Consider the following 14,736-nt stretch of genomic DNA (forward strand, 5'->3'; position numbering starts at 1 on the left):
TACTTTCGCCATTTTCAAAGGTAACCTGTAGCTTTTTCTTAAAAAAAGTGCAACTTATTTACTAATTTAATCTCTTCCTTTAATCCTGTGTCTTTAGAGAAGTAATAAAAGGTAAACTGTTTTAAATTGTTAAGAGTCAAAATCTCCCAAATGGTGTAGTTTTAAATGACTTTTTTTTTAGTATAAATGATTCCTTTCCACCCCTATGTTGTACCACTTCCCGTGATCATCTACAACCTTTACAATAAATGGCTGTTTTCTTTCCTTAACACCATTCCAACCAAAAGTATATTATTACCACCTTAAATGAGCATTAAATTGAACTCCGTTTACCCTAATTCCTTTAGACCCAACCCTTTTCGAGAACATGAAGGTATGTGACACCCTCTACCATAAACTTTGTACTTACCCGTAATAATAGCTCATTGTTTGAATTACAGCTTATTAGTGTATTTTTAAAATTTGCCGTCTTTAAATGGAAAGGGGTGATTTGATACGCCTGTGTATTTTCTTTACATGAAACATTTTGTAAACATACATTTTGTTTTATGAAATCTGTCGGACTTATATCCAATGCGAAATCCTCCCTTATCGATGAAGCCTATAATTTATTTAATTCCCATCATCCTGACTTCTCCGGCTGGCATTGAATGGTGATTTCGGTGAAGTATTTCGATCATAGTAATCATATCCGGATCGCGTAGTTTACTAACCACTTGTGGTTTCATCATTCATCTCGAAACGGACTGCTTAAAGATGACGGTCGTCTTTTATTTGTTTAATTCGAATGGAAGATGCGTTATATCATTTTTACGAAGGTAACATCGTAATTCAAGATGTTTTCTCTCTTTCTCTATGAAAAGATAACCGGAGCGAGGCAAGTTCTGGCAAGTTACTCGTAGCCTACATTCGTTCCCAAAAAATAAAATTACTGCTGAGGTGTGAAGAAAAACGGATGTGGGATTCGCTTCTAGGTTGCCATTGTGAAGCTGTGTTCCTTTTGGAAACTAAATAGAGAGGTAAAAACCTGTTTGCCGGCGAAAAAAAATAAAAAAAGAAGAAGAAGTGGGACGCTTGCTCAAATTGCGAAAAAAACGTAAGCGGAGAGGATATGAATCTTTTAGCGCAGCTGGTCTCCAGTGCTGAAGTTGTTTGGATAAATATTAAAGCTCAAACGGTGCGGTGTTCCATGCGCTATACTCTCCGTTATTGCATTCGGCATTCTTCCAATTTTGAACATGTACGCGAAAATAGGTTTCCCTAATTATATTAAACTTGCTAATTGGCGAGTCTTTGTAACACGTGCGCTATTTTTTTATGATGGGAAATATTTGATGTACCTCGACTGCATTTGGGAATTTCTACGAAATTCAGCGTAGGTAAAGAATGAGAAATGTGCAATTGGTATTTTTGTATCTTATTGTTATGTTGAACCAATTTTATAAAGCGGAGTTTTTTTATTAACTGTTTCAGTTTGTTTTGGCTCTTTGTTTTGTTTTGTAAAATCAATCCAAGTAGTATCGCAATTGATTAAAGATAGACGAGTTTGATTTGCGCCTGCTTATAGGCACATAAGCTGGAATATTAAACTATTTGATAATATCTAGGTGACGTAGCCAACAATCATGCACGCGGTGTTCTGATGATCTACTTATCCTGCGGAACAGTGTCTTATTTACAGTTCTGCTGTATGAAGGTTTTTAAGTGTAGGAAGGGAGTTCTATAGAATCTCTACTGTGTGTTAAGTGGATTCATACCTTCGGCTCGACTGATCTTTTTTGTTGACGTATCACTCATTTAAAACTTATGCGATGGTCTTGACATGTTCAGGTTTTATCAAGCAGACGTTGTGAATCATTTTCCTATAGCTCTAGTTTGACAATGTTACCTCAGATGTATTTTTATAATATTTGATATTCAATTAAATATGATAACGAAGCTTTACGCGGCAATGGTTTAATCTCTGCATTTTTCTGAGGTTTTCATTTGCGTCAGTTGGCTTTTGTAAGACAGTTTTAGTAAAATTGCCTGCCCCAATTGTGGCATTGGGGTACCCAACTGGCGACGGATAAAGGCTTCTGCGTTATGAGCACTGACCTAAAGACGCTGGCAGGATAGCCAGCGAAACTATTATCCACAAGCCAGCTGACGCGGAAGAAAAACTGAGAAAAATGCAGAGATCATTCAATGAAATTTTTAATTTTGTCTCCTCTATTTACCCTGGAATTTTCACTATGATACCGTCAAGTTTTGAAATGCATAGAAAGACAAAATAGGACCGTTGTGGAGGGATTACGTGGAGACTTTCGGTTGTCACTCCGTGGTTGTTCATTGCGCTTGAAAAAATTGGCTTTGTGCCATTTCTCAGTTATTTTATTACCCAAGTTGGATTGTCGAGGAACGTTGCCATATATGTCCCTTAATATTCCTAGAACTATTTTAAATATTTAAAGAAACAGGACTGAGGGACTACCCCCCCAACGTACCTGAAAGAATTATGCTTAGATCTAATCCTAAACTACAGCACTACCCAACCGGTTTCAACATTTCAATTCCATTTTCAATGTACGATCAATTTTAATATTCCTCTTGAAGGAAAAAAAGACTTCTTGCCATCCTCCATGGTTACCCCAATGCCCAAACTTGGGAGTCCCTAAAATAAGGCACTGAAGTGATAAAATTGGTTGGGTAGCTATATAGTTTTGGAATAGTTCTAAAAATATTCTTTCAGCTTCTTTGGGAGTGAGTTATGAGTCCTCTTTTGCAAAGTACTTAAAATAGTTATAAGAATACTAGGTAGATAAATAGCTTCGTTCCTCGACAATCCAACTTAATTTCTTTTCTTTAATATATAGATTGCCTTTATTAGCATTTAGAAACTTCGTCCTCTTAAGCCATATGGCTTGTCAGAAGGTTCCATTTATCGTACATAGTGGCAGCATTGAAAGCATAGCATTTATGTTACATTACAGGTAACAATTTCATAAACAAAAAACAATAACATGGCAAAAAAAAGTTTTAGGAGCTTTGAAACAAAAATATGAGAATTAAATATAATTTGTACATTTGAGATTCATAATGAAATTACGAGTTTTCAGTTTCAATTATTAACCATTCTTTCACTTTTCTTTTAAAGATTTCAGATTACTTAGAGCTTTTGGCATACAATTGAAAATATGAGGTACAACATCCTTCAGCAATATTTTATCACATCGATGGCTAAGTTCTAACAACACGTATCTCAAATTCGGCCGGTTTGAGACAGGTATCTTAAACAAAGTGAAATAACATTAAAAAAATAAAATAGAAGCAAGAAACAACTCTTTGCTCGAAAATGAATGCTTGTTTTCAGTTTTATGAACTTTTCGTTTTTAATTTCAGTGTACAAGTAAAAGAAATTAATCGTTTCTTAGCTCTCCTGAAAAATTGCTATTTTGGAGATACGTGTTACGATAGAACTTAGCCATTGATATATGTTATTGTAAAGATACGTTTTCAACTAAGTTTATCCATCGAATATTCAGCTTATTAAAACAACTTGTCTGTTTCCACACTCTTTTATTTACACCGACCATGGTTTCGGCAACTTGTGCCATTATCAAGATAAAAGTGTGCGGAAATAGACTAGGTAGTGGTTTTAATAAGCTGAATATCAAAGATTTTCACCGTATCACGCACGACACTGTATCATTCATCCATCGAATGTATAATTAGTCATTAATTGATTCACTCTTACTATTTGCGGGAAGTCTTTCATTTGATTTGCGGTGTCGCCCCGCAGTCTCCCCTTGCCCGCCTATGTTTCTTTCGCGACTCTCGCAGCCAGTGTGGACCCCGAGGAATGCGCGCGTTGTGTTACCTTGAAGTGCTTTTGTCGTCGGACGTGCTTCAGAGATGTCACGGTTTCTCACGGCCGTCCTTGAGGCTCGAATTTATCTCCGGAGCTATTTATACATCCCGATGCGAAGGATGGCGTGAAGTGCGCCCTTATCACTGTAGGAGCGGAATTCTTCACGCCCTGCCTGCCACTGCTCACGTCAATCTTGATACTGCCGTGCGCGTTCTCGGGTTGTTTTAAACCCATTCTGCCCTGTCGAGGAATTTGTGCAAACGAATGGGGGTGTGATTGAATACTTGTCCGAGAGATGTAGAAATCGAGGCAGGGAGGAATACGTATACGTTTTTTTCGCGCTTTTTTTTAAACATGCTTCGTTTGTTTATTTCATCGCTGGAATTTTGTGATTGAATTTAAATCCACTTCCAACAGTCGGATCATCTTGAAATTTTTGCACACTCGCTTGCTTCTGACGACAATACAGTATAAAATAATCAGATATTTGACTTTTTGTTCGATTGTGCTCTAATTGATAAACGGAATTTCAACGCGGAAAAATAGTATTATATTTTATCAATAGATGGCGTTGGTTATATTTTTTTGGGAGAAATTTCTTTGACAGCTCTGGTTGAGTCGAATACATTACTGACCACTGAAGATTAGGAAATAAAAAATATATTAAAAACACTCGCATTCCAAAAATGGTATAAATAGCCCTAATAAGTAAAATATAAGCTTTTCATCACTAGGAAAATGAAGTGTGGGTACCAATCCTTATTCGCCTATGTGGCTCTTCTACACGAATTTCTCATAAACATAATCAGAACCTATGTCCGAATAATGAAATTTTTTTTTTTTAAACTTTTTAGTGCTTCTATGCTGTGTTTGGAAAAAGCATGTTTTTCATATTTTTTTACTTCAAGTAATTGGATATGAGGTTCTGATGATGACGCTAATGCGTTGAAAGGCAAAATTATCGTCTCTTTTTTTAAAATTTTGCTAAAATTGGATCCTTTTTACTTCATTATTGTAAAAGACATTGCTATAGCTCAGTGGAGGATGTATTGGCGGGTAAAGGGGCTATATATATAGTATATAGCCCCTTCCCCCCTCCCCCCTCCCCCCCTTGGGTATCCAATGTACACTAGATAGAATGGTAATTCTTCTCCGACCCCACTAGTGCTGGAAATGCTATAATCTTTCGTGCCTTAACGTATCAATTTAATGTATAATATTCATTAAATGCTCTGAAGAAGATTAAAAAAATTATCGAAACGTTGGCCGATACTTTTTCACATCATTCTTAGGCCTATACTCCGAGATATTAATCGACGCGGTAAATAATGGGGATGGATCCAGTGTAATGAAGTGACGTCACGCGGTATAAAACGACCACGATGAATGAATGCACTGCCAACCTCAGTTTAGTGGGTAGCGCTTGGGAGTGCATTTTAGAAACGGAGCGGTTTGAAACATAATAAGTCGTGGGCGTTCTTCACAAATCTTGCCCCATTGTGATTCTTAAAAAAGTTTGCGATTATCGACTTTTCGTCGCTCTAAATGCTTTGTGTTTGACTCGGAAACGGCGGCATCGTATTATTTTTTTCTTGGCGTACCTGTATGTTATTAAGTTAAAAGCATTCGGAGGCCGAACATTCAGCTTCGGCAGGATGGAGAGCTTTAAGAAGACGCATGCCTCCTGGTCGACTAGCGTTTTTTAGGGACGGATTATTCGCTTAAAATTGCGCTATCATCTTGAAATTTTCGGGGTATATAAAATACACCGTTTCCAAAATTTTGCTGTAGCTCAAATTAGGCAATTTAACCTTTAACCTGTAAGTTATTTACTATGATGAAAATTTTCATATATAAAGGCCTGTTTATTTGGTAAATTAGCTCGTACAAGCGAATATGTAGATTTAGTAACGAGAAAATGAACCTTAAAACGCAACGGGTAACCACCCAAATTAAAGGATTGTATGGACAGAAAATAGAACCTCTTCCAATTTGAGTGAGGGATTATCCTTGTAAAACTTGCGCTATCATCTTGAAAATTTCAAGGTATGTAGAATGCACCATTTTAAACATTTGTCTGTTTCTCAAATTTGATAATTTTACTTTATACTTGTTAATTATTTTCTCGAATAAAATTTTTCAATATTTTAGGCCTGTGTACACTGTACATTAGCTCGTACAAATTAATGTCTCGATGTATGAACGTATGAATGAACGCCAAAATGCACCATGGAACCACCCAACTTGTGGGAATGCATGAACAGAAAATGGAACATGTTCTTATTTGATTTTTGCATTTTTACATGTTCCGTTCCGGTCCACGAAAATCGTTCATGCGGTCAGTCATTAATTCGTACGTGCTAATGTATCGCGTAAACAAGCCTTACGATACAAAGCACTGCATGAAACAAGTAATTTTGAACGCATACACGCTCGCGGGTGAAAATATACATCTAGGATGGAATTCAAGTAAAAGTCGCTTATACACTTAAGCTTTGCTGGAATTCGAACCCGGATCTCCCGATTGCCGGTCAGGTGTGCTTCCAGTTATACAAATGGCAAGCTAACCCGAATGATTTATCCTTGGTGTATATAATTGCTACAATTAATTAGCAGACGATATCGAGGACACCAGCAATTCACAAATAAAAAGGAAATGCTATAAAGAAATTATGCCTAGCGTTTTTTAAACTCCTTTATTTTTTGGGACAAAAACGAATGCCTATCCGTTAGGCAAAATATCTCTCTTAATTTATCGTTTCTATCCAACTTGAAAGCATAGTAGGGTTCTTATATGATGTTCTCCTTGTCGCCGTAAAAGATATCTATTCTGAATTACTCGAGGAATGTAAGCCTAGCGCGCAGCCTCCGAGTCTCATTATAGGTTTCAAGCCTATTTACAGGGCTGCTCCTCAAGAAATCATGTGATAATTAATTATATAGAGGACTAGGAGGCTTAATTATTTTTTAAGATATAGGATAATGTAAAACAGAGCCTATTCTGGTTGCCTTGAAAATTTGAAGTTGATAGCACAAGTTTTTACGTGAATAATCCGTCACCAAAAATGACCGGTCGAGAGGGAGGCACGCTTCGCCTTAAAAAGTCGAAAGAGAAGTTTCCCTTTAAAACGCTTCTCCCCACGTCTCGCCTGGCATCCTTTATTATTTTTTACGGCCTTCCCTCCTCCTTCCCACGCAGCCCACCAGGAGGCGCGCATATCGCCATCCATTTATTTTTCATTTCGTCATTGTGATCTCAATGATGATCGCCCTATCCTCTCTCTCTACCCTCCAAGGGTCCTTGCTTTCTTTCCCGTGCGAGGGAATCCCTTCGCAGTCTCGCGGCCTCAGCAGATTTCGATCCTTTTGTGCCCGAAATGATTCTATCGCGATGGATTTTTTTCCTTTAAAATTTCTGTCAGAATTTAATTTGAACTTATCATTTTTTTTCGTCACGTCGATTTTTTTTAGTGGCTTTGATGGGATCTTATCCTTATCTCCCCCGCAGCGGTGGGACTGCCTTTAGTAATTCGCGTATCGACATTCTCATTTTTCACGTCGAAATTCTTTTCTTCCACTCCCGGCGAGTTCATTTTTAGCCTCTCAGCCACATTTGCAAAATGCCATGCTGGCCTCCTCTTGGGAGTTTGGCAAGGGGTGACTGATCTCCTGCTTGCTGCATGTAGTTGCTATGCAACACATGGCTATGAAAATATGCATAGTTAAAACATTAGCAATGAAATAACCCGTATACGGTCGTTTAGGTGGTGTGTCCTCCCAGCAAGCATTTATTAGACCTAGCAACACAAGACTAGAGCACAAGTTATCTTGCATAAAAAACCAATGATTTACTTTGTTTTCTTCTCCCAGTAAGCATCCATTAGACCTAGAACCACACAATACTAGAACAGAAGTTATCTTACATAAAAAACCAACAGTTTACTTTGTCTTCGTATAGGTAGTTCCTGTTATGAATTAAGGTGGTCGTCTTGAATCTTAGGAGGTAAATGTTCGTATTTTGTTTGCTGATTAATAGTAGGTTAATGAAATTAGTGTTTCTGCTCAAGTGTCCAATGAGCCGTAATTGTCGAAATAAAATCGATGGGACTGGTAAAGGATATTTCTGATGAAGCTCCTATATTAATGTAATCCGCGATAATCTAATTACCCAATGTCAATATAGCCTCTTCTGCGCTCTTCTGAGTCTCCCTAAATGTGAATGGGACCATATTGACATTTATGCGGCATTATGTAGCGCAAGGGTCTACTTCGCATGCTGCCCCTAGAGGCTAAATAAAATATTGTATCGCCCCGCACAATATAAGATATATATCGACACACTCGAAAAAAATAAACAAATTCAAAAATCGCATTGATCGATTGAAATTTTTAACCAATAAAGATTATGGCACCTTGAAATTGTATGTTTTTTATTTTATTGATGCTGTGGTAAAGTCATTTGCAGCATTGTGGGCCTCCGGACGATGTGAAATCGTTTTTGGCTCTTACATAGGCGTTTAACTTGTCATTTCTATCAGTACTATCCCGAAAACGAAGGCCTATTGGATATACCTACTGGTGAAAAATATTCGTATCTCCTAAAATTTCTATTACACTGCGAAGTTTAAAGGTTATCTAGTGGCGACACTGAAGAACCCTCCCTTGTAAATATAAATGTAAAGGCAGTTCGTTGATTCTGAAATGGATCTCCTTCAATGGAATGGGAATGTCGAGAGGTTGGGTTGGAGGGTGTTCTTCAGCGGCTGGGGTCGGAGAGAAGTGCTGTGAGGGAAATAAATGAACGAGCACGGGCGAGGAAGGAAGTGGTCCCGAATTTAGGGCTGCGTGAGGAGAAGCAGAAGTTTCGGGGAACAATGTGTGGAGACTTGACGGTGGTGGTTGCGGGTGGTAAGGGGGGGGGAGGTAACAAAAGTTAACTCGGGCAAATGGGAAATGATAGAGGAGAAATAGATCACGCCGAAATCCATGAATGTTACAATAGGGTGGTTTCATATTATTTTTCTATGGCCTAAATCGAAAGATTATTACTCCCGGAGTACGTATTTCACGCTTTTAGATTTTTAAATGGCGATATCTATTTTTTGCGATTAAATGAAAAGTGAAAATTTTCAAGCGTGCGAAAACGTGGCGGCTAAGTATGAATGCTGGGTAAATGACGTGTGGCGTCATTCTGGTTCCGGATGCCGTGTTAGGCCACCTTGGTGCGAGGCTATGAGCGCCGCTACGATGCAGACTGCTAGCAGGTAGCAGAGTACCCAGCCAGCAGGTAGCGCTTTGCTTAAATAAGGATTATTAATAACCTATCAAACGAAGGAAACTTTCCGACCGTAGGCATTTTTAATAGGTCATTATTAAGAAATGTTTCCCTGAGATCTGTGCCTCATGCATGCATTGGTAATCTCAGATGATGTAAAACTCCTGACAACTCGTATAGCATCTAAGTCCCTGTGACGTAACGTGGAGTGGCATCGCATGGGCGCCAATCTGGCCATTTTCAAATGCGGTTAAAATTTACCTTTGCCATTCGTCTAAACTAGGATTTATAAAAAATAAATAAGTTGTATATTATGAATAAACTAATGGTGGGTAACGAATCGCAATCAATGCCTTTCGTTTTCTTTGATAAAGGAAAGTACCCTATAATATCCAAACGAAGCGTCTGACATCTGGCGGCATAAAATCGAAGCTTTGTAAAGTTGAGCGCGTGAATGTGGTTTTCGTGAGTTTTGAAGTATTGTAGTGTAATTATTCTACATTTGAAAAACAGGTAGATGGTGGAAAAACTTCGTTTTTCTTAGCCTGAAATTTTCAAACCGATAGCTTAAAGAGGAAAATATATTTTATGATATTAATTTTTGCTATTTTTTTGGAAAAAGCATGATTTTGTATTTTTTTTCTGTTTTTCGATTCGTGTACTACTTCTCGAGCTAATTCGTCATGAAAAATCGACTCCTCTTCCCCGTTATTCCCATCCACAATCCGAATTCTTTGAATCAAGTGTGATTGCGGGTCCGGGCGAGCGATACCATATCGCATTCACGTAATGTTTATTAATTTTTAATTATCTTCTACCGAACTGCAAATGTTTGCAATTCACATCGGGGTTTTCAACAAATTTAATAACTATACGTGTACGAAACACCATGTCCTGGATCGGGGTAACCTACCCAGGCGGGACTCGAACTCGCGACCTCTTGTTTGGCATGCGAGTAGTTAAGGAGGCGAGGCTGGATTTCACGGTTGCGATGACTTTCAGCGACCTTGAGTCGATCTCTAAACATGGTAAAAAAAAACTTAGTTTTTCTTATCCTGAACATCTCATGCGTCAATATTGAACGAGTAATGTTTATGTAATAAAAGAACAGAGAGATGGCACTTTTCCACAGGTTTATTGAGAGGACGACGCGTTCCGACTGTTAATTAATGATGTGTGTACTTGATAATGACCTAGCAGTGATGATGTTTGGAACTGATAATGACCTAACGGTCATAACGTGTCGTACTCTCAATAAACCTGTGGAAAATGCCATTTATCTGTTCTTTTAGTACTTACAGGATAAAATTAATTGTTTGAGGCGTAACTATGTGAAAGCGATTCATAATTAAATTAAGAAAGAAGAACTTTGTACTTTCACATTAATATTTAATCACGACCATGGTTTCAACGTTAGACGTCATCATCAGGTGATGATGATGACGTCTAACGTTGAAACCATGGTCGTGATTAAATATTAATGTGAAAGTACAAAGTTCTTCTTTCTTAATTTACTTACAGGATGTCATTCCACTATATTTCGTCTGCTTCTGTTACTTTTATTGATTAATGCGTAGTCTAATAAAGAAAAATACGACCGGTAGAGAGGATTATATCTGGGAATTGGTTTAAGAGCCTATAAAAATTCGTATTTCTAATGTAGTTATTACTAAAAATATACCGCAAATAAACCATTATTCAGAAATAGCACATGTGGTACAAATGGGGAGCGTGGTAGTCTATTAAGTAGGTATAGCGATTGGCATCTGATCGATGGGTCCTCGCTTAAATTACGAAGAAACCATTGTATAAACGTGAAAATAATATCCGGTACGTATCGATTTTATCGGAAAGATGTACGAGATGCACTGGTTTTCCGATATATTTTCCTTCTTGCCCAACCTAGTAGGCGGTGGGAGCGTTCGCGGGGAAGAAAGGACGCGTCGAAGTTGTCATCGCCACGTGGGATGTCGCGTCGATTTTCTCTCTTTTAATTTCTCCGCTCCCAAGGACAATGAGTGAGTGAGTGTGTGTATATACTGGTGGAGTGGGTTTGCGCTCAATTTCCTGGCGTGCCGCGCGGCGGGGCGTTGCTAAGGTGACCGCATCCACAATTGCGTGATTTGTCCTTCATCTGCGTCCTTCTCCCTCATCGTGCTGTAAGACACCCCTCAAACTCCTAACCGCACCCCTTTTAGGCATGGAAGAGCACGGACAGAAGCGATTAATTAATCCTTAAGGCGTTAAAGGTGGCGATAATCAGGCAATGCATTAGAAGTTGGTAGGGGAGACAAGAATTTTAAGAATTTTTATATGAATTGCCATAAGAAAAAATTCCCCAGGACCGGGAATCGAACTTCGGACTTTTTGGTCTTTTTTTTACTCGGACCTTACGCATTTTTTGTCCGTAAACACAGGGTCACTCCTTAGTTACGCGAACGCTACGCAAACATTTTTTTATGCACTTTGCAGTTACAACGAAAACGGTTAAACATGGGTATCTAACCTTCTAAACATTTTATTTAATTTATAATTAATTGGTACTCTGGATTTTTAAGGGCATTAAATAATATAGGCTGGACAAGAATGTGTGATTATAATTGTCTGAAACAATTAATCTTTGATCATAATATAACGAGAACTTTGATCGAGTATCAAAAATACGATTGTGTAATATCACTCATTTTGAGAACGATTTCCCGCTGATCCCGAGTGCAATCGTTCTTTTGCGATCGTGTATTGAATCACGTTTGATATAATTGATATCTGGTCTTCAGGAGAATATGTCAATGGGTTTGTGTTTCAGACAGGTATATTCTATAGCAGGGTTCTCCATTTTACTAGGCCGCGAAGGCCACATTCCAAGTTCCGAATCGCCCCGCGGGCCGGATAGCAAATTTGCCGATGACTGAAGTATTCGATACCAACGTCTACTGAAGAATCCGGTGGCGTATTAGTTATTTACGAACAGTTGAAGGCGACTTTGACGTACAGTACAGCGCTGCAATGCTCCTAGCGGCGTGTCACGGACTTAAACGAGCGAGAACCGCGCGCTACTTGAAACGAGTGCTCGGGCCGGATGAAAGCCCTCCGCGGGCCGTATTTTGGAGACCCCTGTTCTAAAGGAAACCGCGTAAGGTCAACTTTTTCGAATTTCTCAGAAAAGGATGCCAGCTTCAGCACTAACTCTAGTGTACCACAAATCACAGCGATCGCTTTTTGGTTTAGTAGTTAGTTTAATAGTTAGTTGATGGTTCCACTGGCGTCTTTACTGACGGAATCAGGTACGCACTAAATGGTTGAATGACGTAAAGGATTCCCAATCATTGGTACTATTCTTGAAAGTAATTTAAGCCTAGGATTAAACGATTGAAGTACTTCGATTCCTGGAAATTTTCGCGTCTTACGGCCTTGCTCTTAAAGTAAAATATTTCAAAATTGTTTTCCCTCTTAACCCTTGTAGGTATACACAATTATATGCCAAAATATCCAGTTACTAATATTTTCTACGATCTACTCCGTTAACATGTCGATTTTGTTTTCATATTTTCGTACGACTCTGCGTACATACCTCTACTTGACCCTTCACTCATATTCTTCGTTCATTTACAGCCATAAAACGCACTAAGAAGACAACATATTTTACGACGTTCCTTGTCGTAATATTTTTATTACCCATGACATTAATTTCAGCTTAATGATGTTCCAAAGGAAAGGTCTACCAACCTCTGAACCGTGGAAGCATTGCAACTCTTAGTTTTAGCATCGTAGTCTCCCTCAGGAAGGAATTATGGGTTGACATATATTCTTTCTTCCGTGGTAAGCATTCTGTGGAGTTGGCTTTGAGATCCTTTATGGGTTCCAGAAGTTTTGAGTGACCTTGACATCGCCTGCTATGGCTTTCGTTCGTTGGAACACATTTTTTTCCGGAGTTTAAGAGCTCCCAGACCTCACCTAACGCGTGCGAAATGACGCGAAAAAAGTGACTCTTGTTTGTCCGTCACGAGCGTGCCAAGCCATCAAGACGGGCGCGCTCGACCGACTTCGGGGAATGCTCAAGAAGTTGCCTGAGACGAAAAAATATTCCGCGGGCGGCGCCGTTGGCGTCTGCGTCGGTTATGGGTTTGGCGCGGCTCATCTAACCATTAAAGCACGCTTTATTACCTCGCCAGGCGTCGCGTCGGACCGAGGTAGATAGCTAGCGCTGGAGATGGAACTTCCTCCACAAACAATACGCGCCCAGGAGATATATTAGTTTATGTTTACTGCCCGTGCCGCGGCTGGTGAAGTGTACCGGAGGTTTTTTGCGGCTCAGCGTAGTACATCATGTTTGTAGGTAACCCGCTCGGTATAGTAATGTTTCGTAGCGAAGATAGAGCTCGCCCTGGTCCATGCTTTTGGAGCCTGATCTCTGTATATTCATTGTAGAAGGGCGAGTTCCCTTCCGTGACCCTATTTTTCCATCTACATAGACGGATTTAGGGGGGGGGGGGGCAGGGGCACGTGCTCCCCCCAGACGCTTAATAATGGGCAAGATTTTTAATACGGTTATCGTTAAGTTCGTTTTTTTTTTGCGTATTACGGAGTCTTAATCATTTAATTTAATACAAATAACTTTAATATCAAAATAAAGATAATATGTTCTACAGTAATTGTTTTAATTTGTTTTTAATCTCAAATATGAAAAGATATGTAAGGCCCTTGTGACCCACCAGAAAAAAATTTCCTGAATCCGCCCCTGTCCAATTGCTGCTACGAAGTAGCGTACAAGCCACCACGAGGGTGTGTGGCATGGAGTGATTCCATTCAAGGCATGCAGCGCTCATCCTTGTCTTGATCAGAAACGCGCTCGCTTGCAGGACATTGGCCAAGCACACAGGACAACGACTCGCGGTCAATCCAGAAACTAGGAGAATGCCAAGGGCACTAATATGCTACCATGCAAATAAAACTATTAGTTAGTGGTGGAAAACGAAAAGTTTGCGTTCTAAGTGATTCATGCATGAGTCGTAACAGGTACATCATGTGAATATTCTGGCGGATGAACTTCCCAACAAAAACTTTGATTTAATTAATTTTCTTATCAATTTTTCTGCTTTCCGCGACAATTTGTATGTGATAGCAGTTGATTACAGATTGCGCAGGTAGAGTATTAAATGTATTGGGTTTCCAGTTAGAAGTATTCATACTAACCCGATAACGGAAATCAATGGAGGCATCCATTAGATTTAGTGGAAAGATGAAAAACATCACCTCTTTTCAGCTTTTCTCTCGTAACTTTAAAAAGATGCAATGGTAAAGTTGACTGTCACTTTATATGAGTTGGTGACGTCATCAGATCCTAGTTCATTTGCCCGTTCATGGAGAATATTCCATTGAAGGAAGGAATCGCTCACTGGAGTGTAAACAACAACAAACCATTGCGCATGACCGATGAGTAGCCGAGACGCAGTGACACGCTAGGTATGAGTTCGTGACGTCATCCACTTCTGCGAAAGAGCCAAGGTTGACATTTTTTCGTTGCGAATAGCTCAAGAAATAGGGAACGAATCGAAGAATTGAAAAATGCACGTCACTTCATTTTCAAACTCAAGAATAATCGGATCTTAGG

This window comes from Ischnura elegans, chromosome 8 (genome assembly GCF_921293095.1).
Source record: "Ischnura elegans chromosome 8, ioIscEleg1.1, whole genome shotgun sequence".
Classification (NCBI taxonomy): domain Eukaryota; kingdom Metazoa; phylum Arthropoda; class Insecta; order Odonata; family Coenagrionidae; genus Ischnura; species Ischnura elegans.